We start from the raw sequence: 26,431 nt of genomic DNA on the forward strand, positions 1-26,431 counted from the left end.
GTATGGATACAGCTATATTAAATGTGCTTATGATTAAAAGACTGTTCTCTCCGTGTTTTCGACAAGTGCCAGGATCCTCTTAACGCGCAAGATATTTTAAAACTGCAGAATGCACTAAACCAGTATCATCATATAACTCACAATTGGCTTTTAGCTTGACTGAAAAATAAAAAAAGATGCCGAGCAATTAGGCTTGTCTTTGTATCTAGAAACGATCCATTCTCAATCCCGCTCTTAAAGTTGGAATTTTCAAGCAGTCGGACGTCGATTCGTGTTAGTGGCGACTGGCGAGAACTATCAAGCTTCCTGCTGACTTCCGGGTCCATGCACGACGCAGCCGCAGATTGTGGCGCATTGCCTGCCGGGAGATATAGTTCGTCAAGTTCAGAGACCCTCTGCTTTCGGGCTGTGAAGTCGAATTGAAAACTACAACTCCTGTCATGCCCGCAGGCCAGCCTACCAAGGCAAGATGGCGCCTTCCTTGAGGACCCTATGGACTGAGTTCTGGAGGCATTAGGACGTAGGTGTTCAGGGAAGAAGGTATAGCCCAAAATATACATATATAGCATCTTCTTTCTGCAGGTATGCATGTACGCGAAGATGGCGGCTGCAGGTAATGTTGGTTACTGTAGGTGATGCTGCAAAGTGGTAGGATAATGCGGTGTGGACGTGCAGCGCAATCGGAGTATCCAAAGACGATAAAGTCAGGTGCTCCATTGAACTCAATAGGAGTTAGGCATTTTTTTTGAAGGTGTTGAAAATGTGCTGATCTTGTTGACGTGTACACGTGACTTGATTTGTTTGGGTACTCTGGGAATATGATTCCAAGGAGGGTTATACTTTTCGGGTAAGTTGAAAGGGATGGTTCAGGTGAGGTGTAGGATGAAAAGACTGGAATAAAAGGGAGTGAGTGAGTGAGTGGGTGGGATAAGGGACAGGTGAATCGGTTGACCATTAGTCAGGTGTTGTCATTACCCAATTTAATGGTACTCAATTAATTGATTACAATCTACGGCCTGCAGAGCTTAGACGTCTGTGTTGCTAATCTCAATAGGCTATCCTGGATGCCATATACTAGGAGCAGACATGCCAACATTCCGAAGCCCCTGAGAGGGAGATTTCCGCACCGAAATCGGGAGAATGCATTTTCCCCATAGGAATGCTTTGGGGATATTGTTATTTTAGGCGGGAGGCAGTAAAAAATAGCACTGTTTTGAATGAAAAAATCGGGAGGGTTGGCATGTATGCAGGAGTAGGATCAGATAAGGACAAATGATAATGGAGCAGTGCTGAAATGGAATGTGCACTCTGGGAATCTACCTCTTTACCGGGAGGGATAGGGATAGGGGTGGCGTCAAGGCAGACACGTGATAGTTTAAAAACTTAGGGCCAAATTGACACTTTTTACAGGGATAATGTCGAACATGCACAAATCTCATAATAAACCAAACACAAAACCAGGTTAACTGTTATAGTAACATATTGAGCAAATATAATACGATAGTAGCTTTATTTTCTCCCTCCCAGATGGAAGCCTACAATTGCCATCATGCAAAGTAACGTCAACCTTAAAATCCCCTCTCGGTTTTACAACTGTACTATCAAAACTGAAATTAACACAGCGAAAGCAAATGCATGATATAATCCATAGCTCTCAACCATTTGTTGCAAAGGCGAGTGAAAACGCCCAATTTTAATTTTTGGCAGGTGAGAGGCCCATTGAAATGAATGGGCATGTAGGAGGCTTGGCGGGTGAGTCAGCTGTTTACAAGACGGGTGACAGTTGAGAGCTATGTATAATCACATGATTGTAGTTATTGTTTCACACAGCAGGAAGGTTTATGGACACTTTCCGATCCCAAGCGGATTGCATTCACACATTTTAAGAGACATGCCACCGAACAGAACCACTGGCCATTACTCACTACTCTCACTACTGGGTATGCAGAAGAGCGGTTCAGGTTTTGGAAGTTAGTCCCTGAGCCATGCGAACAGCTGACCTCTGCCAGTGAAGTGTTATGTGATGCCACAAGCTTTTGATTTCTCCAGATTCGGGATTCAAAGAGACATTATCTACCGGTTTCCAGATTTGGGGAAATCTGGCCCAATTCATATGCTGTAAAGAAGGTGACTGTATGAGGGAAAAGGGGAGACGTGCCAGAATTTGTGTAATAGGGAAGAAGAAGAAAGTAATCTGTCCAGGTAAGTGGGTATGAGGAAGGCTGATCTGCGTGTAACTGATGGGACCGGCGGAGATTGGGCTGAATGAGTGTGTGGGCTGATGTTCAGGGTAGAGGATGGACTGGCGGTTATTAAGTAGGTGCAAATTGTCCAGGCTAAAGGTAAAGAGATAAAGGGAACATGAGGGCTAGTTTCAGGAATGATGGTGGGGTAGTAGTAATCGGGGGGAGGAGGGGGTGGAGGGTGAGAGCTGAAGCCCAGGAGGAGAAAGGGAGTCGGGGTGAAGATCAGAAGTTTAAGGCAGTGAATGAGGAGGGGCTGCAGGAAAGGCGACAGTTTGAGAGTTGTAAGAGGAATGTATTTCTTAATTGTAGAGCTGGGAAGAACTGAAGGGAGCACGAGTAGGAACAGAGCATGTAGTGGTAAGGTTTTGGTGTAAGTGGCAAGGGGGTTGCTGAAGGCAAGGACTATAAAGTGGCTTACAGTAAGGGACAACGGGGAGACTCCTGAAAAAGAGGAGGAGGGTTATGGGAAAAGGGCCTTAAAGGAAAGAGTGGGATGAGGGGTTAGATGTGGTTGTGCCCTGAAGATGCGAGGAGAAAATGATTGTCCCTACAATTCAACCATGGTTCCTAAGTGTTGGACGTAGTATCTTCTTTTGTCATGAGTGTCGGATATATACCTTTTTTCTTAGCTCAAGCGCATGATCATCTAGGGAATCCGGGGTAAATATTTCAATTTGCAAGCTACTAGCCAGACATGAAGTCACTCGGGCTCTCAGTTATCCACATAGAAACAGCACACCATTTCTTACTCGCCAAGAGTCGGTCATCAGTAGCCAGTGGCTAGTGACGAGTGCACATTTTGATCCGTGTTTGAGATGGTCCATAAAGAGAAACATAATTTGCAACTTAGTATTGCACATTATTACCCAGAAACACCTGATTTCTATGCATGGCTTAATCCATTTGAGATTCTATTCCTTTTCTACTTCGGTTGAAAGCCAGGAAATTTCTAACCTGCAATGGAAGTGGTGGTTTTCCCCTTGTTCCTCACTTTGTTGCAACCTATGTTACTCTGACTACGATTAAGCCAACAGTTGTCTGGTTCCAAAGCATGAAATTGCACCTTCAAATCATTTTGGTGTTTTTTTACTCCAATGTTGTTGTAAACTGCTGCTACAGCTATCTCTTGTTCTTGATCTGGTTGTGGTGGTTGTTGTGTCACATATACCAATTCTGTATTGCATCAAGCTCTATCAGGACTGACTTGCAAGTACAAAAGAACTGGGCGGCGAGCTTCTAACTGGGCGGCAGACTTCTCAAACTAAAGCAGGGTTGCTTCTTTTTTGGGGCAGGCGCACTTGAACATTCAGACAGTTGTGTTCAGCATGCTGCATCCAACACGTTTTATTCTCAGTGGATAAGATGACTAGCATGTCGGGGTACCCTTCTGAGGACAGTAGAGAGAAGTACACGTTTTTCTTGCTCCAATTACCTTAATAATTTCATAGATGAGTCGGGACATTGGGCCTTAATCTAAATGCAAAAGGGAAGGGCAGCCATAAATTAAGTTCTCCCACAATATCTTGGCCAAAGTGGTTGCATTTTGATATTTAGTGGGATAGGTCAGGCTGTGCCGAACAGCTATAATGATTTATTATCAGCAAAATATGATTATACCTTTACTGTCCACTTAAAAGCTTAAGGAAGTGATGTCATGGTCCTTCACTTTGCAAGTTTGGAAGCAAGCTGCAGGTTGACTTGCTTTGTTCCAAATGATACATGATATGCGGGAACAGCAGTACTGCTCCACATAACAAATGAGGCCAGTGGAATTGTGAGGTTACGAGCTCAGTAGTGTGCTCAACATCTAGATGTCCATGCTGGTCGTTCAGGGCATGCACTACTGCAAGGTGAAACTTATGAGACAGAAAGAGATTGAAATAACCAGTCTCAAAACTAGTTCTCCTAGTACAACACTCCTCCTTTCTCTTAAGGTGTCTTCCATGCTTTCCCACAATTCTGTGTTTCAGTATCGATATTCACTTGTAGAGTCACCCTCCAGCCCCCCTGCGTATTTCACTTGCAGAAACCTAAATAGAATAGTTTCTCTCATATGAATATCACTGTTTACTTCAACTCAACAGGTGCAGTTCTGGTAGATTCACACTGGATGCATTACAGTAAGCTTCTGGTACTCCTTATTTAAAAAAAAATATTTTTATTGCTTATGGTTAAAATACGAAAATTCAACCTTTTGCACTTGAAAAAGAGATAAGAAACTAGATACACTATTTCTTAGTACATTATCTAAAAACCACACTAAATCAATACCAATAAACAAATGAATTCACATACATTATCACATATGTTAAACCTCTAAAAGGAAGGTTCCTTTTAACCAGAAAATTACCATGCCCCAGAATCCTCCAAATTAAGTGCTTTAAGGAAACCCACTGCTGAGATTATAACTGGGGTAGGGCTCCCTCCCAACAATTTAAGCCATAGATCATAATAATCTAATCTGTACAACAATTTCTGAAAATATAAAATCTGCAAACGAGTAAGTGCAGGACAAAATAAAACCAAGTGCATCAAGGTTTGCTCAATAGTTGAATTCATGCAAAATTTACAAGTGGTCTGTTTCTTTGCAATAAGACCTGTCCTTAGTAAAATATGGCAAGTGGGAATAATATTAAATTTGAATCAAAAAAATCATCTGTACATGTATTTAAATGCAGTGCTACAACACCCATTTTTTGTTTAAATATTATCTGGATGTGATCAGGATTGATTCATGTGCAAATTTTAGGCGTTGCAATCCAAACACCGCAATATAGCAGTTTTTTCACAAGATGCAGGGTGTGTACCAAATCTCCAACACCCAACTCCAGCTTAGTTAGATAAAGAGGCATTAGGTGGATTTAGTATATTGACGTAAAGCATCGGGTATCTCCAAACTGCTTGACTCGCCAATGATTTTAAGCCATGCTCAAATCTGATAGCAGCGATTGGTATGCAATTTGTATATGCAAGACCCTGTGCCAAATGAAGGCTTCATAAAATGCAAGTTTATCTAAAACCCATAATTACAAGGTGCCAGGTTTTTAAAACCGGTTGAAAAGTCAGAATTATTGCACTCTATTTATTACCTGGTAGACAGTGGCAACCTCACTGGACGACTAGGTATCTTCCACAATAGAAAAACCCTTCCAACATGGCCACCTGCATTGACATACTTAGTGATAAGAGTCTAAAAAAGTTGTAGAGGCGTATCTATTTAAGTGAGTAGACGACAGACATGATTGTCTTTTAAAACCTTCACAGCATCCGAGCAGAGAACTGCTATTGAAGACGCCAGCATCAATATACCTTCAGAAATTACAGACTATGTTCGCACCAACCTACATTAATAAAAGGTAAACCGGTAAGCGGTACCGCGCACTCTGAAAGTTCAATTTTTAGGTACTCGTTTTGCAGAGGGTGCCAGACTTTTTTGCCCTGACTCCTTACCGACGTCCTAATCGGCGATTAACAGATGACATCGTAACGAACAACGACAGCGCGGTACAAACTGCGCTTCAACTCAATTTCCTTGATACTAACGACAAGACCCTATGGTATACTTGTCACCATAAGAGTGTACTGGTTACAATACTTACCTTATCTTATCCCTTTTTTTAATTCTCGCGTACCAACCCCTATCCCCCTCATATTATTGCACTGAAGAGAGAACCTAGCGACTGCAGATGCAACCTCCTACAGTTGATTGGCCATCCTAACAGGTAATACTGATAACACTGGGGAAGGAAAGGGAAATATTTAATCCTATCCTTTTGTCCTTGCTGCAGCTCTTCCACCATAGAAGACCTGCCCACATGACCTCCAGCACTCTCAAATTTAAAATATATTATATCAAGGTGAGTGGGGAGGCAAGCGGTTTAGTGGTCCAAGAACCCAAAACCGACTTTGTCTCCTTTTTCTTGTTGACAGTCTACATGGTTTCTGAAGTCCAGGTTTGTACTTAATTAATTACCTGACACAAGGTTTCTAGTCAGTGTACCTTTTTGGGAACAACCATCCCCCCCATACAAATTAATAAGCAAGGTATAAATGAGTTTTCAAAAATTGATTAGCAGAGTTTGCTAATTAATATTTTCTTGATTAGCAAACAAACCCATTTGATTTGCAACATTGTACTAATGTTTATAATGCCACAAAAAGTTATTTGCACCCAAGACATAAAATGAGCAACAATATAGCAGTTTTGTGGGCTGCTGAAGAAATACACTACAGGTCAAATAACTTGGTTTACCTACTCGACCTAAGACAAATTCAACCCATGGGAACAGACAACGACAAATTTAAAAGCGTTTTCTGTAAAATAGTGAATGTCACCACAAACCCAGTTTATTTGGCACACTGCTGCCACCCAGAGGCCAGCCATGCACAGTGAAACTTATTTGACATTTGCTGCAGAGTAAATTTTCAATAAAGGTTTCAAAAATCCCCTGCAAATTGTACTTGCCCTTTGTAAAATATGTTTACTATGCAAGTGGGCGAAAATACTTAGCGAGCCTTGGATGAGTGTCTGTAAAATGTAAGCTAATGGACACAAAGCTCGGCTTTACCCAAAAAGTGACACTGCCTACCCATGAGAAAGGTCGAACACTTGACTGGGTGGCTGACTATAATTGCAACACAACTATCGCATCCATCAGTCCTCAAGCATGGACAGACCATGTTTTATAGCTTTCTCTATTGATGCTAAAATCTTCCTATCACAAAATAATCCATTAGCACCCCCTACGCTAACAAGGAATGAATATAACCACATACAGATTATTACCATTCATTCTCCCTACCTTAAATTCTCTGCCAGACCTACTAGATCCATCCACACTAGTTAATGAATTTAACAGCGTCGTGGCCAATGCCTTTGGTACTATTGCCCTATTAAAAATTAGAAACAGTAAACCTAGAGCACACTTAAATGCCTGGTTTACCCCATACCTAAAATCTCTGAATGAAAAGCGCAAGAGTGAATCTGCTTGGAAACTAGCACCATCAGAGGCAAATAAATCCATCCTTATCAATACCTATACAAAACTGAAATACAGCAAGCTAAAAAAGAAAGCTTTGATAACAGAATAACGCATGCCAAATCAGGCACCAAGGAGCTCTTCACAATACTAAAGGAATTGGAGAAACCCATCCTGGTACCCGACAAGTGTTTTAAAAATAAAACATGGTGCTCCAACATCCAGAAGGCCCTCAGCGGCAAAATTGCCCCCCTCCAAGTTGAAATTGATAAGAAAAAGCTAAACATACCTCCCAATACTACCCAAAGTGACAAATCACACACTATTGCCAAACCAGAACAACAATTCAACTTCACCAAACTTTCCATACTGGAGGTTGAAAAAATACTATCGCTCAAACCATCAAATTGTTGAGGCAATAATTGCCCTGCACAAATAATAAAAGACGCTGCTAGAGATCTATCTCCATTTATCTCTAAACTTATCAACGCCTCTTTCACATCAGGCACCATACAGAGTAATCTTAAAGAATCCCCCCTCCTTAAAAAGCAATCATTGGACCCGGCTATACCCACTACCTACAGGCCTATCACCACGGTGCCCTTCCTACTAAAGATATTAGATAGAGTAGCCTATTTACAGATCCAGAAATTCTTGGAGCTGCACCAACTTCTAGGCACCCAGGTTTCAGACCACAGCACAGCACTGAAACTGCACTCGTTGATCTTAAGGCCCAGGTCGACGAGCTTGGAAACCAAGGAAAACATTGCCCTACTGCTCTTCTGGATCTCTCAGCAGCATTTGACCTGGTGGACCACACCACTCTGTAACCACTTAGAATCAGCAGCGCACTTCTCATCCCAGGCCATAGCCTGGATCAAATAATTTTTAAGTGAGAGAACCATGAGGGTCTTCTCCACTTCAGCAGCTGCAGATCCTGCTCCCATCACGTGTGGTGTACCCCAGGGATCCTGCATCTCCCCTACCATGTATAACATCTTTACTAAGCCCCTGTTTGATGATTTAGACCTTCTAGGTGTCACCTACACTAACTATGCAGATGACACCCAGATTCTCATCCCAATTTCTGGGGATTACAAACAGGATTTGGCCTTGGTGAATAGGATATACCTCATCATCCAGGCATGGATGGCGCTTCACAGTCTATGCCTGAATGATGACAAAACGGAACTCAGCATTCTGGGAACAACACCTAACATTAAGAAACTCAGCCAAGACTACACATCCTTTTGTTATAGATGGCCATACAATCAAAGTTGCTAAGGAGGTAAAAACATTAGGTTGTTACCTGGGCTCCAGCCTCACCCTGGCCAAACAGGTGAACGCTATGGCATCTTCCACAGCCTACGCTTGTAAGCTGATAAGATCAGTGAAACGCTACCTGTCCACAATTAGTTGCACCACCTTGGCAAGAGCACGTGTGCTGTCCAAACTGGATTACTGCATCGCTCTCTACTTGGGATCCAATAACTACATTACTAAGAAAATTCAAATTTTGCAAAATAACGCCCTGAGAGCAGCCCCAGGAATCATCTCCAAAAGCTAACATATATCAACAATCAGAAGACAATCTAACTGGCTCTCTACTGTTGACAAAAATAAACCGAAAACTGCATCCATAACATTCAAATGCCTCAACAATTTAGCACCTACCTACCTGACCGAGAGGTTGAAACAAGTCTCATCCAGACCCACCAGAGTTGCCTATACAAACTGCCTATCAGTTCCCCCCTTTCAAAATGACTACAACTAGAGGGAATAGCTTCCCAGTCAAAGCGGCCCAACTGTGGAATTCCCTCCCGCCTACCTTAAGGACTGACCAATTGTACTCACACTTTAGATTAAACTTGATCAAATGGCTGAAAGAAAACGATCTGTAGCTCCAGCACTACCTGCTCCTCCCAGTACTGACCTTGCTAACCCAACTGGACCCTACTCGTCCGATGTGGATCCACACATGTAAATGCATATGTTTTACGTGCTGTACTGTTGTATTGACCTGTATCTTTGTGCCTATGTAACCTTGTAACCATGTAAGCTTAAAGTATTCTTGTTCTCGCGCCTTGATACCTTCGGGTCTGGCGCATGCTATAAATAAAATAAGCAAACAAATAGATATGATAAAAATGCTCTGAAAACAGTTTGGCCAACTCTCTCACGCAAGTGTGAATATATAGTACAAAATCGTAATCCAAGCGCAAAGCATGCTCTCGAGGCTAACTGCAGTCTTATGATAGTGCAGTAGATTTTTAGATCTACAGACTGGGTGAACTATGTATCACTACTTTGCATAAACATCTAGTTAGCTTTGTGTATTCATTATGTAAGAGGAACAAAAGTAAGAGACCAATAAGAATGGATGGCGTAGCAGACAGAGATTTGGCCAAACTAGGTGGAATATTTTAGTTTGCGGCCATCTCACTTTCAGGGTAGTTGGTATAAAGTAAAAGGGTGAAGGAGTTTGAGATCAGCTCGTGGGTTGAGCACCAGTTGCACAGATGAATGCAACCAGCAGGTTATAGAACTTGGTTTGCCATAAAAAGCATTTGGCTGTGTAATATGTATATTTTCAAAATGTGTCACAAGTTGTTATGATAGGATCTATGTGACCATGTCGAATTACTGCAAATCTGATTTCGACAACTGTTTTTGTTTTCTTGCTTTTTTTTTTGCTGCAAATTAATGTGGGGGTGCCCGCACCCCTTCAGGTTATTTAATACCCAAACCCCACTACCCTGTATGTTGTGGCGAAATGCAGAAATAAAATGGGTTGGCAAAATCGGATTCGCAGTAGTTTCATTCGGTATTTTGGTATGATACCAATATGATGCATCTTCCCCAACAAAATGAAATATTGTTGACACTGAGATTTAGATACACTAGCCTAAACTTTACTGTATAGCATGGCGACAATACAGTATTTACAGTAGCAATGCTGTAATTATGCATTAGGTAACAACTTTTATTTTTAGGGATGGAATTGCATGAATTTCTTTAAAAATAAATAGTTAACACATTTGCCTTTGCCGGACAGGATAGTTGGCCTAATAAAAATATCATCCTAATTACTTCTGGTTTGCCATTATTTGAAAACGAAAAACATGATAGTTGCCTAGCACTCGCACACAGGAGAGGATTACTGCTGCATTCTCTATCCATCAGCCCATTTTGAAGTTGCAGTGAACAGCAAAAAGATGGTGAAGAGATCCCTGAAGGCAAGAGGAATGCAGGGCTTGATGTGCTTTGAAAAGGGTAACCTAAATAGCTAGCTTTGCTACACAAGTGACTATTTAATTAGTAAACCTACAGAATAGCATAGCAAATTGCTATGCGACACTGCTTATTTTATTCCTTGAATAAGCGATTTAATCGAACTTACATTACACTGAATAGATTTTTTGCATTTTTCCTGCCAAAGCCGCAGCCTTGTATCTCAAATATTCAGATTAGCCACTTTTCCTAGGTGGAGTTATATATTTTAGTATTGTATCCGGCGCGATCGCAGCGGATGCAAGTTTAGATTGATAGAATGAAATAAAAGCTGCAGCTTCACAGTGCAGCCCTTATATACACTGCCTCCTTGCCCCTCCTTTTGAACAGGAAGAACACAGAGTGATGGTCAAGTACATAACCCTGAGGTGCCAAACAGCCACACAGTAAAGAGGCATCACAGTTAATTGAACTTGACGCAGGTGAATATGTGGAAGGGTCACTCGGTGAAGCCTTTAATTGACTCATGGCATACAAAAGAATAATGTACATTGGGTCATGAAGAAAGTGGGAGAGAAGACATAAGAAAAACCGCTGAAACCGGTCGACCACAGAGAGAATATCTAATTTGTAATTTAGACATCTGGGTGAAATGACCCCTTGTCTTTTAACTTGCAGTGAGCAGATAAGTAGGGATACATAACATTGGGTTTGACTCCCTTCTGTGCTCCTTTTTCCAATTATTCTGGATTTTATACGTCTTTTGGTATTTAAAATAATACTAGCATGGCCAAAGAATCATCTCCTAGATAGTGGCTTGTCAATACATTTAGGACTAGTCTCTTCTTCTGTCCCCTAACCCTAGATAAGCGGCTCACCAGCACTTGCTAGGGTATGCCACCACATTAGGGATACCTATTGAAAGTTTGAAGGCAAGAATAGCTAAATACTCTAGCCCACAAACAATTATGTAAATTTTATATGCCTGTACTTTGTGTTTTTTCATTTAAATATAGTAAAACCCAGATGAATAAACAGTATATTGGTTTGTCTTTCTCGAGGCAGTAAATTGCATTCTTTTTGTTTTTACTGAGTTGATCTGCTCACTGATTGGCAAGACTTTGAAAGCCGATGAGCGTGCAATCTATTCTATACTCCTTATTCTTTCTCTCCTAGATGGTCCGCCTTCGTTATCTGATCAGGAGTTGGAGCAGAAATGTCCCTACAGTTTGCTCTTGCTTCCATAACCGAAATATGTGCTCAATCTACACTGATACCATTGTTTAATCCCCTAGTTTTATGTGAGAGCGCGCCAGGAACTACATTACTTGATCTGGGATGCTACAACATATGAACAATGTAGGCACCCCGAGTTTGGCACAATTCAGGCTGTAAATTAATGGGTTGTTATCAGTTCAAATTGTGACTGATACTCTATGGATCTAGCCATGAAACGTCTTCGTCATAGTCCACTTCAGAGAAAAGTACTTTAGCTTGTTCTCTGGGTATTTCTGTACTGTTAAATTCAGGCCATGACTGGCGTACAACTCTGATCCCACTCTCCTTTTGTTCTTGATGCAGCAAAGCTTCCACACATTTCAAGATGGCATCCATTTGTAAGGCAGCTTATGATCAGCATTTTACGAGACATGATGTTATGCAAGTGTAGTCACCAATCTTTGAACTGATTTCATACACTTTGGAGACCATAGTTCTCCAAATAATTCTGTGGATTGATAAGTGGCAGAGGTTGACTTCTTGAGCAGAAGGGTAAGCCCAGGTCAAGTCAGTAAGCAGTTTGGTAATTCTGGAAAATGTCACCCAAAATGTTTCCTCTCCAGATTTGTAGGCGTGGGCAGGTTGTTATAGCTTAGAGGAATCTATTGCAATTCTCTGGCCTGAGACAAGATGTTTGACGTATTTCACGCTGCAGTGACAGAATTGGCACTTTTTCAAAGACCCCCTTCAACTCTTGAACTTGCAGTCTGTCAACAACATTGAGTAGTCTCTGGTGATGCTCTTTTTGACATCCAGTTAGAGTAGAATCCCCAGTAGATTCATGTATCCCCCATTGGGTTCCATCAATCTCCTGGCAGCTTCCCCCGATCTTCCAGATACATGTGCATATGCTAGTATCTTTCTCACAGGACAAGTCTCACAGGACAAGAAGTACAAACCCCCCCTGCTTCCTATGTGGAGGATCTAGGCACCATGTCGGTAGTGAGGGCTGCACAATACTTTGTGGCAATACTGCCCAAAACGAATAAATATATATATATATATATATATATATATATATATTTATATATATCAGCAGCAAGAGTATACCCAACTCCAATGCAATAAATCTTTCTCGCGGTAATCTATATTCATAAAGCAATTGGAGCTTCAAAGTATTTTGTGCCGAGTTACCACTTAAAGAACTGTCATCAGAGGAAGAGGATGAACATAAATCTAAGAGTATTTTTATGCCACCTATCAATTACCATTGATTGATATTTTCCAGAATATGGTACTTAATAATTTGGAAACCCTTTCCTTTTGTAAACCTAAATATTCCAACCTTACTAGAGGCGAGCTATCACAGATTCAATCCCTATATTCGGACAACAACCTTACTCTCCGCCAAGTGGATAAAGGTGGGGCACTGGTTATCCAGGGGCACTTGGTACGAGACTGAATGGTATCGAGAACCAGGCGATAGAAACACATACTCTCCCCTTGAGCTCAACCCTACACTGGAGATGCAGAATAATTTGCAAAACATCCTTAATACTTCCCTCAATATGGGGTGGGTTATTGATAAAATGAAGAGGTTCGTAACTATATTACACAGTAGGGTCCCAACCTTCTACTTCCGAAGGTGCATAAACCTCCTTCTCATTCACTGGGTGACACATAGTCGCAGCTACTAATGGACTATTGCTACCTTTAGGAACTTGTATTGATGATTTTCTCCAGCCATAATCCAAAACACCTCAATGTACATAAAGGACACTATTCATTTTTTTCCAGCTACGAGACTGTTAATCTAACTGAACAAGACTTGTTGTTCACTGTTGATGTGAATAGTTGATACACTTGTATACCCCATGACTTAAGTCAGGCAGCAGTGGAATGGGTATTGCTTCAGATGTATTGCTTCAGACGGAACATATAGGAGCAGCCAAGGAGTTAATCTTGACTTTACTAGCTATCGTACAACAGAACTCCTACTTCAGGTATAAGTAACAATATTTCCTACAGACACTGGGCACGGCTATGGGAGCCTTGATGGCTCCTGTATACGCCAATTGTTTTATGTGTACTTTTGAGAGTTTGCACATATTGAGCCATCCAGTATGGCATAAGTACCTCAGATTCTCTGGTAAATAGATGACATTTTTTTGCTGCTTGGCATGGCCCACGAGACACATTAAGAGACTTTCTATACTACATCGATGCGATTGATCCACAGATTCAATTTAGTTCAGAAATTGGTACACCCAATGTACACTTTTGGACTTTGAGGTTATAGTACAAGAGGGCAAGATATCTATTACTCCTTTTACAAAGGAAACTGACAGGAATAACTTACTTCATCGGGTGAGTTTCCGCCCGCCCAATACATTGAGAAACCTCCCATATGGACAGCTGTTGAGAAAAAGAGGATTGTCCGCGACACAGAGCAATGTAGAGAGGCGTTTTCAAAATTATGTTGGACGTTCAGGAGTAGAGGTTACCATGAACTGCAACTTCAGGCAGCCGTAGAGAAAGCCACTGTGAAAACAAAAACATCATTGTTGCACACTAAAATAGGTTGACACGATTGCTTGTTTATATCTCTAAATTCTCGCTGCATAGAACCAACATCAGAAATAGCATTCCTTCAAACATTGTGATATACTCGAGAACAACAGGGCTTCTGACCAATTCCTCCTGTATTTGCCTTCAAATGCAGTCAGAACTTGTGAGATTTACTTGTCAATACTGATAGCCAGATCACAACAAGAAATGCATTGTCTGGTAGAAGCATACCCCGGTGTCAATTGTGGGAATTGTAATAGCGTTATCAAGGGACCCGTTGGGTTTTATCCTAGAACTGAGAATATCTTTGAGATGCTTTGCAATTTGTGAATCAGAGTATGTGGTATATCCGATATGATGCCCGTGTGGCCTCTACTACGTGGCACAGGCATCCAGGAAGACGAGAGTAAGGTTGAATGAGCACAGGTCCTGCGTACGAACGGGCAACACAAATTCATCAGTAGCGTGGCAATATATTGAACAAGGACTTTCTACAGTACAAATGGGATTCCAGATTTTGTAAGTTATTAATTAAAAAATAAATAATTCAGAGGTACCGTTTGCAGGAGACTAGAAAGTAGAGAATCATTTTGGGTGCATCGATTGGACTCTCTTGCACCTGGAGGCATGAATGAGGAACTGAATCTTCATTGTTTTTTGTGAAGTGGTTGATGATGATAATATCTGTTTGAATGATCATCAGGTAACATTGCACTATTCCACAGAAGGAGATTTAGATGTTTCACTTGTCACACCTACATGAAGAACAGAGGCTAACCTCCCTAAACCCTACGTATTGGTTTGGGTTATATGATTATGTTGTTGCTGCATAAGAGATGCATACTGTGTGTGGTTCTCCAGCGCACACTGTGCTCACTCTAGTTGCAGAGTTTTCTGGCCCTTAGTAGACTTGGAATATGTTAACCTTTATTAGATTGAGAATAATTTGTTAACCTTAGCAATCAATTTGTTAGTCGTAGCAGTTTCATCTGACACACTACCCTCGGGGTGCTGTTGGGTCAGTGGATGCGCTAATTCTGTTTAAGGTTGATCTAAATGCTACTGCTCATCTTTTTAGTACGCTTTACTGCTGCGTTTGGATACCAGGTTTTATACATGTCCGTTAATTATAATGTGGTGGTGTAGTTTATATTAGCGGACCATTTTTGCTGACTATGCTCGTTACAGTGGGCGGGCAGGCGGGTATGAACATACGTTACTGGTATACCTATTTGTTCAGATTAGGGGACCAATTGGCTAACTATGCTCATTACAGTTTACAGAATAGTGAGCAGACTGGTAAAGACATGTTACTAATGTACCTACTTGATTAACTTCTCTTTCTTCATTTGCTTGCTGTGGTGTGACTTAAAAATACTTTGCCATCTTTTTTTATTACATTTGTGTATATTTCTTTGTATGTGTGTTCACAAATGTCCTGTTGGTTATTTATCAGAGGTGCGCAAAGCTACTAGCGTTGTGACACGACATAATGATGCTTACTTTAAGTGTATATTACGTTCACAACATATTTGGGCCGTTATACAGGAAGGATACACCCGTCTGAATGCAGATGGTGCTCTTATGCACCTGTTCTACGCTCCACTGTTAAATAAGTTATGGCTAGACAGTATTGACACTGGACTAATCCTGTTTCCTGTGTCAGTCAGTTGAGAGTATCTGTATCTAAGAAAAAACATTTACTGCATGTTTTTCAGAATTGCAGTATGGATGCAGCGTATTGTCGGCAGTAGAACATGTCTGTTCTCGGCGCTGTGGTTTTCACATTGATTGCATATGGTGTTCTGAGAACCTTGAGGTATAATTTAGTTCACCCTTTAAGTATTTTACTTATTTTTTTCGAGTTTTCTTAGCACTGTTAGGATTACGTGCTTGTGTTTACTTTATTCTTTACAGGTCTCGATGTGTTTTGATAGGTGGTTTTCGTTGACAAATTCATGATTGGTGCAGGCTAGGTTGAGTGTCGATTCTCTGTTCTTTACGTGGATTTGTTTTGCTGTGATTGTTCTTCAGATATTATAAGTATTATGGAGTAACATATAATTCTTTTAGGATCTTTTTCTATTTTCTTTTCCTTTTGTATGTTTAATATTCAGATTTTAGTCCTGAAGAAGAACCCTAGTAGTCCCAAATGCATTGACCCATGGTATCTGCCTGCATATTTTTATAAATCGGGAAGTCATTTTTATTTGTGAAGCCACCTCTTTTGGGTCAGCCCATTGCTTTATCCACTTTAGGTGTAGTGTCTTGGTGAGATACAGTGCAACTGTTGAGGAGGTGAGCACATCTATAATGATTGTAGATATGTAAGGGCATCTGAATTCCTGCATGGTGCCAGCTTGTGAAAGCTCTTCCGAGTGATGTCTGACATCTTCCAATTTGGCTGAGACTACACACTGGACTCCTTCCCCAAGTGGCGTGTCATCAGTCACTCTTATGTTTGTAGCAGGGTGATGTTCCAATGCACCTTATAGGGAGACAATGTGGAGGCGGGCCCTCTATATACAGCTTAGCCCTTCACTTCTAACTTGACCTGCCTCTTACCTGTCTCGAAACCCCGCTCTCCTGGGATCGAGATCACCATGGTGTACTTTTCTAGGAAGAAGGTAATGTTAGGGAAGATAAAGAAGTTATGGCTGGTAGGTTCCTCAAATACCTGTAAGGAGAAAATGCAAGGTTAGAGTACCTGGACCACGAAAGGAGAGGATGGAAAAAAGGAATGCTAGTGTACGGTTCTTTTTTAAAAACATTTTTTGTTATTTTATTTATTTATTTTTTGGGGTAAAAGCGTACTCTTATACTTTCCTGGTACACCAGCAGGGTTTTCTGAGTTCATCCAGGCACAATTCCTTCTAGGCCACAGAGATGATGGAGCCTTTGTTTATTTTTTTAAAAAAAACATTTTTTAGTAGGGTATTCTGCTTCTGGCAATATTCTCTGCATTATTGAGGTCTCTGAAAACTTTGGTATTCTTTCCCTGCCTCTCTAAGGGTATTGATATTCATGGTTGGCCTTGTACAGCGTATTTATGCTGCAGCTGTTGTACCATCTATTGTAGTTCCTCAGACTGGCAATGCACCCAAGGAGTCTGTCCACCTTTTCCCCTTGCACAAGATGGCTGTGCCTGCAACCTTCTCCCATCTCTCCTTCCTCTGTGCAAATTACAAAAATCCGTTTTTGATCGGATGATAGGTTTTATAACCATTCTTTCAGCACTTGTCTGATACAGCACTGATTTAGCTTTGCAGTCTCTTCTCTGTTCCACTGATGGATCAGATGCAGAATCTGCTAAATGTGTGTCGGGTAATCTGTTTTTGCCAGTCTCCAGTTTAGTCACATTGAACCTGACCGCTAATTCTGCTCTCGGCATGGTGCTTCCATGCCCCTTGCAAGTTATCCATAATTTCCTGGGTGGTAGGTCAGGGTTGGTATTCAGCATGTGCTGGAGGATCTTTACAGCCGATTCCCACAAAGCTATATACCTGACTCGTATTGTATTCCAGTAAATGTCGGTCTCTGAATCTGTGTGCTCTGATCAGACCCACACTGGTAGTCCTCATACTCTTTTGGACAAAGCTGTTTCCACGAAAAGGACCTCAATAGAATATCTATGTTCAGGTTGTAGAGTTGGTGTTATTGCCCTGTAATGGGGTCATCACTGCCACAGTGGTTGCCAATAGCTGTGCTTACCTCTCAGGGGCAGTAGGCTATGGTATTGTGGAGGTAGGAGTGCATGGTTTCAACCCAGGCCAGGCATCTAAGTACTTGGAATGTTACTGGAGGATACAAATCTGAATCCAAGAACAAACCATGAAGGTCCGTGTGTGAAAACATAGTGGGCCCCGAGAGCTGGCAGGTGATACCGGCCCACTACAAAGGCCCACGACCAAGGACTGTGTTTATGTTCCTTCTCTGGCCCTGTCAGGCTCCTGGAAGACTCTGGACTACTGCACCTCCTCCACAACGGTATGTGCTGCAACCCTCTGGGTCTCCAAACTCTGCAGCACCTATTCTCGAAATATACGCTTATTCGCCCGTTCAATGTAGGCCACCCATCACATGATCAGACCCTTGGCCCCTAACTTCCCCAACACGTGTATCAACACTTGATTAAAAACTCCTACAGCACACGACATGCAGGACCTGACAACCCTTGATGCAACTGTGTGCATCCCCGCCTCGCTGTGGGTAAATCAGTCCAGCATCCATCTGATACAATGGGCATCATACTAAATACCCGGTGTTGAGGGTAATACCACTGAGGAAATCTCACCTAATGAAGTAACCGTTTCCACAGAAACGGTGGAACTGTAGCTCTGTGCACACTTTTATAGCAAACTGAAAATGCTAAATGAGTTCAAATACTTGTAAAAGAAATGAGATTTAATAATGTTACAATTCAAGTCAAGATGCAAGTTAAGACAACATCAAGTCAAAAGTTCAATTGATAAACATGAAAGACAAACAAGGTTGGCAATTTACATTGTTTTGCAATAACAAACTTTTGTAACAATTGCTTTCCGGGGGATCAACCTACATACATTTGTGGTTCAAAATATTTTTTTTCAAAATAGAAGAACCCTAAGGTTCAAAGTCCATTGTTGAGATACTTTTGGATATACATTGCGCTGACATCCGCTGTATATCGTGTCTCTGTACTATGATTTTTTTTCAGGCTGGTATGCCCTTAATCAGGTGTGGGCAATTAAAGGATTCAGGAAAGTTCCTGCTAATTAAATACAACATGAAGGGTGTCAGTCTAATATTCAAAGAAAGTTAAGTCAACAATTTGTTGTTCTTATTATAAGACGGAACAAACTGACCTTGTTGCGCTGGCTCTAGGTCTTAATGAACATACCGACCATCCAGCCACAAACCATCCTACTGAAAGACGAACACTCCTTGCCTGTGGTCAGGCCACCACGTCGTCCCTTTTACAATCCCACTCGGCCCACAAACCAAATCTACCCACTAAACCGCTACCACAGTCTCTGGCTGGCAGTTCCCAAAACTTTAGACCATTGCTCTCCATTCTCTGATGCCCTTGAACCAGAGCTCCTGGACATTGCTGACACAAAGAACTTAGTGGACCTCTACACCGAAACTCTGCCCAGTGCTATTGACACCATTGCCCCCTTAGTACCCAAAAAAGCTAAACCTGTAGCTCATATCAATTATTGGTACACCCAGGACCTTGCAGCTCTCAGGAAAAAAGATGTGCTGATAACTGTTGGAAAAGCAACCTCTCTGATGCCCTTAAACAAAAGTTCTCAAACCTCTCCAAACAATACAAAAAAAGCGCTTTATCCAAGCCAAAGCCACCACCTTATTATACTAGAATAGCCAATGCCAACTTGGGCACCAGAGAACTATTCGCTATCCTTGGTGAATTGGAAGCCCCTGACCCCTTAGCATCCACTCTGTCCAAAGTCCCTGCATGGTGCGACAGCTTACAGAAGGCTATGCTTCTAAAAATTGTCATGCTTCAGAAAACAATACTTGCCAAACAAGCTAGCCTTATTCACTCACGCCAGGGCACTAAAGCCACCCACACCAACACTCCATGTGCCCCACTATTTTGCTTCAACAAAATCACTACTCAAGAAAACCTGCACATCTTAAAAAGCTTACAGCCATCAAGGTGCAAAGGGGATGTCTGCCCAGCCCCCCTGATCAAAGACTGTGATGAAGCACTGGCACCGTTTATCACGGCTGTCATTAATTCTTCCTTCTCAACTGGCGTCGTACCCTCTAGCCTTAAAGAAGCCTGGGTCCTACCCCTTCTAAAGAAACAATCACTCGACCCGGCCTTACCCAACAACTACCAGCTGATCAGGACAGTCCCTTACCACTTGGAAATACTTGATAGAGCCGCATGTGTTAAAATTCAACATCATCTAGAAGCCAACCATATCGTAGGAGTTTGCCAATCTGGCTTCTGACTATGACTTGGCACAGAATCAGCAATCCTCGACCTTAAAAACCAGATGGATGAGACTCTGCATGAGGGGAAATCGGCCCTATTGCTCCTCCTAGACTTGTTCACAGCCTTTCACTAAGTCGACCACACTACAATACCACCACCTCACCTCCTCAGCCTCCTTCTCCCAGGAGGCAGCATCCTGGATCGCCTCCTTCCCAGAAGGGAGAGTAATGAAAGTATTCTCTGAGAATGCCTTTGCTGTTCCCCAAAGGGTCTTGCATCTTGCCAACTCTCTACAATATATTCACAAAGCCTTGCTTTGACCTCCTTGGATTCGCTTTGAATAGCATACACCAATTATAACGATGACACGTAAATTCTCCTTCCCCCTCTCTGGCACCTACACTGACGATGCTGCCAAGCTGAGCTCCACCTACACCAACATCGACGCCTGGATGGCAACCCATGGTGTCCATCTAAACGACGAGAAGACTGAACTTCTCATTGTTGGTCCCTCCGCTGCGCTAAAATAATTGGACCTAGAGTACTCGGCCTTCAACATCGATGGCACATTGATCCCTGTCTCACCAGCTGTAAAACCCCTCAGTCTTCCTTGACGCTACAATCTCCTGAACCCATCAAATAAACACGATATCTGCTCAGCAGCCTACTCATCTAAACTTCGCCAGACCCTTCCTCTCCACAGAAAGCTGCTTGACGATCGCCCGTTCAGTGGTGGGTGCTCGGTTGGACTGTTGAAATGTACTCTTTGCTGGCACCTCGACCCACGACATACAAAAACTCCAAACTATCCATAGTAACGCCCTGCGGACTGCCCACAACATTCCTAGATCAGAACACATCAGCTGCCCACAAAGCAGCACACTGGCTCCCCATGCGAGAGAGACTCATTGAAAACACTCACAATCACCCATCGATGCATCTCCAAATCTGCCCGGCCCTATCTGTTCAAAGAGTCGCCAAAACTCACTCACCCACCAGAACACCCTTAAACCAATAGACTGGTTTAACCTAAATTCAAATGTGCCAAATAGGTGGGGGTAAGCTTTCCAGTCATTGCTGCTAAGCTATGGAATTCCCTACCACATGCGCTAAGGGCTATTTGACTAACCTGCTCAACATTAATCCCTCATTAAACTATGTACCTGTTGTGGTGTGCAGCACCTGCTGATTATAACCATTAATTCCACTGCTTGTGCTCCATGCCTGTGATCTATTGTACTTGACGAATGTAACCACTTTGTATTATTAATTGTGCTCCTGCCTCTGGGCTACATGTAACATGTTCTCTCCAGTGCCCTGATGCCTGAGGGTTTGTGTGCTATACAAATGAAAACATAAATGAATAAAGACCCCTCTCTCTCTCTCCCAGGGGAGAATAGAGATGATCCGAAACTGGATTTCAGAAGCAATGGACATCTTTTCACCACTGAAATGAATCACCAAGGCTTGCAAAATCTATTGGCTATCGTGGAAAAGTAGCTCTCTCAACGAGACTAGAGCCGGCAGCCGCTTGCTTCCAGAACTTTCTCCTCTTACCCCTCGCTGCTGCCCCTTTACATGACTCCATTATGGGGTCCTCCGGGAAAGGACTCAGCGCAGAAATGCCTTTGCCCCTGTTACAGCCAGTAGCTCTACACCAGACCCACCCCGCACCATCAACATCTCGACCTAACTATCTGCTCTTCCCACCAGTCACACGACTGAGAACGAAGTAACCTGCTACATGACCAGCTAATCTTTCCCACACCTCTGGCCGTAAAACTCTGCTGACAATCCAGCCCTCTGTGCGCAGCTGATCAGAAATCCACCCTGAGGAAATGTCCTTGCATTAAAAGACAAGCAGCAACAAATATAAAATGCACACTATTTAACACACGCTCTCTCCCAAAACATGCCGCTAACATTCGAGATTTCATTGTTGAGAAAGACTTGGATCTTCTTTGCCTTACTGAGACATGGACCAACGAATCCAATGGCCCATTTATTACTTTAGCCTCACCTGCCGGCTACACTAATATCTGTGAGAACCGCACCTCAGGTCATGGGTGAGGGGTGGCCGGTATTGCCAAAGATCACCTCCAACTCTTTCGATCTCCCTGTTCCTGCACTAACTGCGTAATTCTGTATGTTAAAAGGACTCCTACCGAGCACAGCTGCATTAACTTTGTGCTAATATATTGTCCCTCCTTTAGACTTGTCTAACTTCGTGGATGACAAGGTTAAAATCCTTAATGGACTACATGGTCTTAACTGCTCTACCCTGTTAGCAGGCAATTTCAAAAGATGGGGTCATCACAGCACTGACCGCCAAGCTATTGCCTTGGAAAAATCTTTGAACATCATTGACTACCATGTGCTTAACGGCAAACCTACCCATAACAAAGGGCACATCTTCAATTGGGTGGTGGCTAGAAACCTCAAAATCAGTATTGGGGATGCTCTTCCTTGCATTTGGTCTGACCACCACTTCATTTTTTTGACATCTTTATCCAAAGTCCACCATCCAAAAGTAAGAACCCAGTGAAAATGGTGAAGAACTGTAACTTTAAGTAAGTCACCGCGAAAGATCTGAAAGACTGCCCGGATGATATCATGACTGCAACTTCAGACCTAGACCGCCACCCCAACACAATTGATTATTTTATAGTCATTTGATGTGTACAATGTTGGACAAAATAGCCCCTATCAGGAATAAAGGTGTAAGAGTCAATGCCTTGCATAAGACTTGGTATACTCAAGACCTTAGTCTAATGAAAATGGGGAAAAGGCAAGTTGAGTCCAAGTGGCTAATATGCCCTACCGAAGAAAATAAAACCCTATGGAAGGCTTTAGACAAAGCGTACAAATCAGCCATCTATGAAACTGAAAAAAACTGCAACAAGCAGATTAATGAGTCTAGCAATAACGCCAAAAAGCTCTTCAACATTGTCAAATCCTTAGAGAAACCTAATACTCTTTCCATACCCATCGATCTTACCAACCAAAAGTGCCTCGAAATACAAGGTGTGGATAATGCATGTTCTAGAATGAAGACCGAAACTACAGACTCGCAAATGCCTCCTCCCTGTTGAGCTTTAGACACCGAAGATGAAACCTGCAAATTCAGTTTTATACCCATCACTGTCTCGGTCATGAACTTCCTGTCCTCTTTACGCCTTTCTCAGTGCCCGGTAAACATTGTTCCACCCAAACATATGCTGGATCATCAGGAAATCTTTGTACCCTTCATTGTTCGACTGGTTTATTCATCATTAGCCAGTAACCAGGTCCCTCATTCCATTAAAAAGGCTGCCATTAGCCCACTAATCAAGAAACCTGGCTTAGATCCTAAAAACTCTAACAACCTGCACCCCATCACAAATTGTCATTTCCTTCTAAAAATATTAGACCAATGTGCCACCACCCAACTTCAAGCCTTTGTTGAAAAATCAAATATCCTACACCCCAGGCAGTTTGGCTTCCGGCCCCACTACGGTACTGAGACAGCACTCCTGGACCTCCAAAATCATATTTTGACAATCACTGACATAGGTTACACCGGCATGCTGGTCCTATTGGACCCATCCGCTTCTTTTGACCTCCTAGACCACTGTCGACTGGTGCTAACCTTAGAAAACTCTGGCCATTGCAGCTCACAAACCATCCAATCTTTCCTTTCACATCTCTCCTCTGGAGTAATTTGGGGCAATGCCACTTCCCGCCTCCATCTCTTGTGGGGTCCCTCAGGCGCGTGTATGTTTCCCCTTCCATTTCATTTGTACATCGGGCCTTTTTTTCTACCTTTTAGACAAACTCATTGTTTTTCACTAACTGCGCTGATGCGGCTCAGTTGGTTGTCGAACTCGCATGAAATTACCATCACAATGCGACCCTACTTGAAACCATCTACGGTCGTATCGAAGCCTGGATGAACCCATGGGAATAAAACCAATGGGAATAAAACCAAGCTTTTGATATTTGGCTCTGCTCACTCTAGATCCAAGCTTGACCCCATATATCGGTCCTTCCACATCCATGGATGCCCTATCCAGGTCTCAAAGAGTGTTAAGACTCGGGCTTCTATCCGGACTCTCAACTTAGCGCTGAGATACAGGTTAATCAGGTTGGTATTAACAGTACCCATTACCTCAGACTTCTGAGGAACCTTTGTCCCTTTCTGACCGAATACAACTGCGCGCAAGTGGCTCGGGATGTCATTCTACCCAGACTTGATTACGGAAATGCGCTCCTGATTGGGGCCAACAAAGAATGCCCAGGCCTTACAAGTGACTCAAAACAATGCTGTCCGCATTGTAAAAAGGAAATATAAAAGAAATCACATCTCAGATACCGAGAGATCTTCACTGGCTTCCTGTCACTGCACACATAGAATTCAAGGTGGCCTCGCTTGTCCATTAGGCCCTACACGGCACCCCCGTCATACATCAAAGAACTTGTCTCTCCTTATGATCCCACAAGAAAGATACGCCAGTTGGCCTTAGCGCTGGTTAAAAACCCTAAATTCAATCTTGCAAACAGCTTGGGTAGATCATTTCCTGTTATGGCTGTTAAAGTCTGGAACGCCCTACCCCCGAGATCTCAGACTTAAGGAATTCAATATGTTTCGTCGGAAAACTAGAGACCACTTAGTTAACTTAGCATAATGATGACTCCTGCTGTCCTGTCCCCCTGTTGTCTGTGTGTTTGTTTCGGCGCCCTGATGCCTGCGGGCTCTGTCGCCATACAAATAAAAGAATAATAAAAAATAAAAAAAAATACTAGCCCACTAGCATTGGTGAGTAGTTTTTATGCTGGGTGAGTACCATTTGCATGATTCTTGACCTTGCTGGTGAGTATGGGGATGTTCGAAACGGTACAACGTTCTTTCATCGTGGTACGTTTTATTGCAGGGTTTTTTACCACAAATGTTTTATCGAAAAGAACCCATCGAATATTTTGGGTGAGGGTTAAAAAATTATATATATGGAATGTGGGTTTTTGGTATTAGATATGAACTTAAAGGGAATTGGTGGTTGAGGGGGACCCCCCGCCCCCACCCAAAATAAAATAAAATTTGATGGGTTTTTTCGATAAAAAATTTGCAGTAAAAAAACCCTGCAAAATAAATCCCATGATGAAATGACATGGAACCATTTGAAATGTATTTTTCATATACTGCAAACAACCTTTGTTTGCAGTAAATGACAAGTACAGGTTTCACTGCATGCTTGACAGCATTGCAGCAAATATGAAGTGTGCTTATGGCGACGGCGACATGCACCATTTTACAAAAAACACTGGTAAATATTTCGTCACCAGTCGCCGTCTGCATTTCTCTTAGGTTGAGTATGTAAAATAAGTAACTCGGCCTGCAGTACTAGTGGGATTTTTAAGAATTTGCAAGGCCTGATCACCCCCTCAGAAAAAGATAGCAGCTAGTTGGTTTATCCCCCATTTGAGAACCCTGAGGAAAACACACTGGAGACTAGAACAAGCCTGGAGAAAACATAACCAGCAAGACCTGGTAGCATACCTCTGAGAGATCTGATACAAGACTGCATTTTTAAAGGCCTGCTTCTAAACTGAATGCATAAAAACAGCACAGCACCCAGAGAGAAAAATGTTGAAAATCGTCAAGGAAATGCAAAACCCTACACTCTGCAACCAGTCAGTCAAGCTCCTCCAAGAAATTGTGCGATGAAAACGCAGACCACTTCCAAAAATAAGGGGAAAGACCTCCAGCAAGCCATACATGCAACACAAACTTACAGAATTGTTGTAATCTTTCACCCAATCACTGTCCCACCATTCAACCTATTCAACCCAATCGCAAAGAGGATATCCGAAAACTGGTGAAGGAAAGTAACAAACAAGACTCCCCAGCACCACTCCCTTCCCTTTTCATTTATAAAGAAATCCACGGCATTCGTGCAAATCATGGCACTATATTTTTGAAATCTTATGAAGCCTTCACTGGAAACAAGAATCGTAACAAAACCTTTCAAAGCTGCCTTTGTTAAGCCACTATTCAAAGACCACCTGGGAGACATGTCGGAAGTTGGTGGAATGATCTATCCTAAACCTACTCTAACCAACTACAATTTTAGGAAGCCATTTTTATGGCCAAATCCTGGAGCAGAGGGTCATACAGCATCCTTTCATCATGTGCAAGTAGGCTTCAGACCAATGAGAGGAACAGAATCGGCACGCTATTTATGTGGGCCGACATCAAATTCTTATAC

The 26,431-nt window shown here is 42.3% G+C and overlaps 1 protein-coding gene across 4 annotated transcripts in view; it reads left to right on the plus strand.

Annotated features, from left to right (window-relative positions):
* The first annotated feature begins 419 nt into the window (after positions 1–419).
* The window catches only part of USP40 (ubiquitin specific peptidase 40), a 2,045,603-nt gene continuing 2,019,591 nt past the window's right edge, over positions 420–26,431 (plus strand). For 2 of the 4 annotated variants that reach the window (XM_069616007.1, XM_069616010.1), the window contains exon 1: positions 420–540. The gene's annotated coding sequence lies outside the window, so the exon portion shown is untranslated. The remainder of the gene's footprint in view (positions 541–26,431) is intronic. The other 2 variants (XM_069616008.1, XM_069616009.1) reach the window with 2 other exon arrangements.

This window comes from Ambystoma mexicanum, chromosome 9 (assembly GCF_040938575.1).
Source record: "Ambystoma mexicanum isolate Mex_15411 chromosome 9, UKY_AmexF1_1, whole genome shotgun sequence".
Classification (NCBI taxonomy): domain Eukaryota; kingdom Metazoa; phylum Chordata; class Amphibia; order Caudata; family Ambystomatidae; genus Ambystoma; species Ambystoma mexicanum.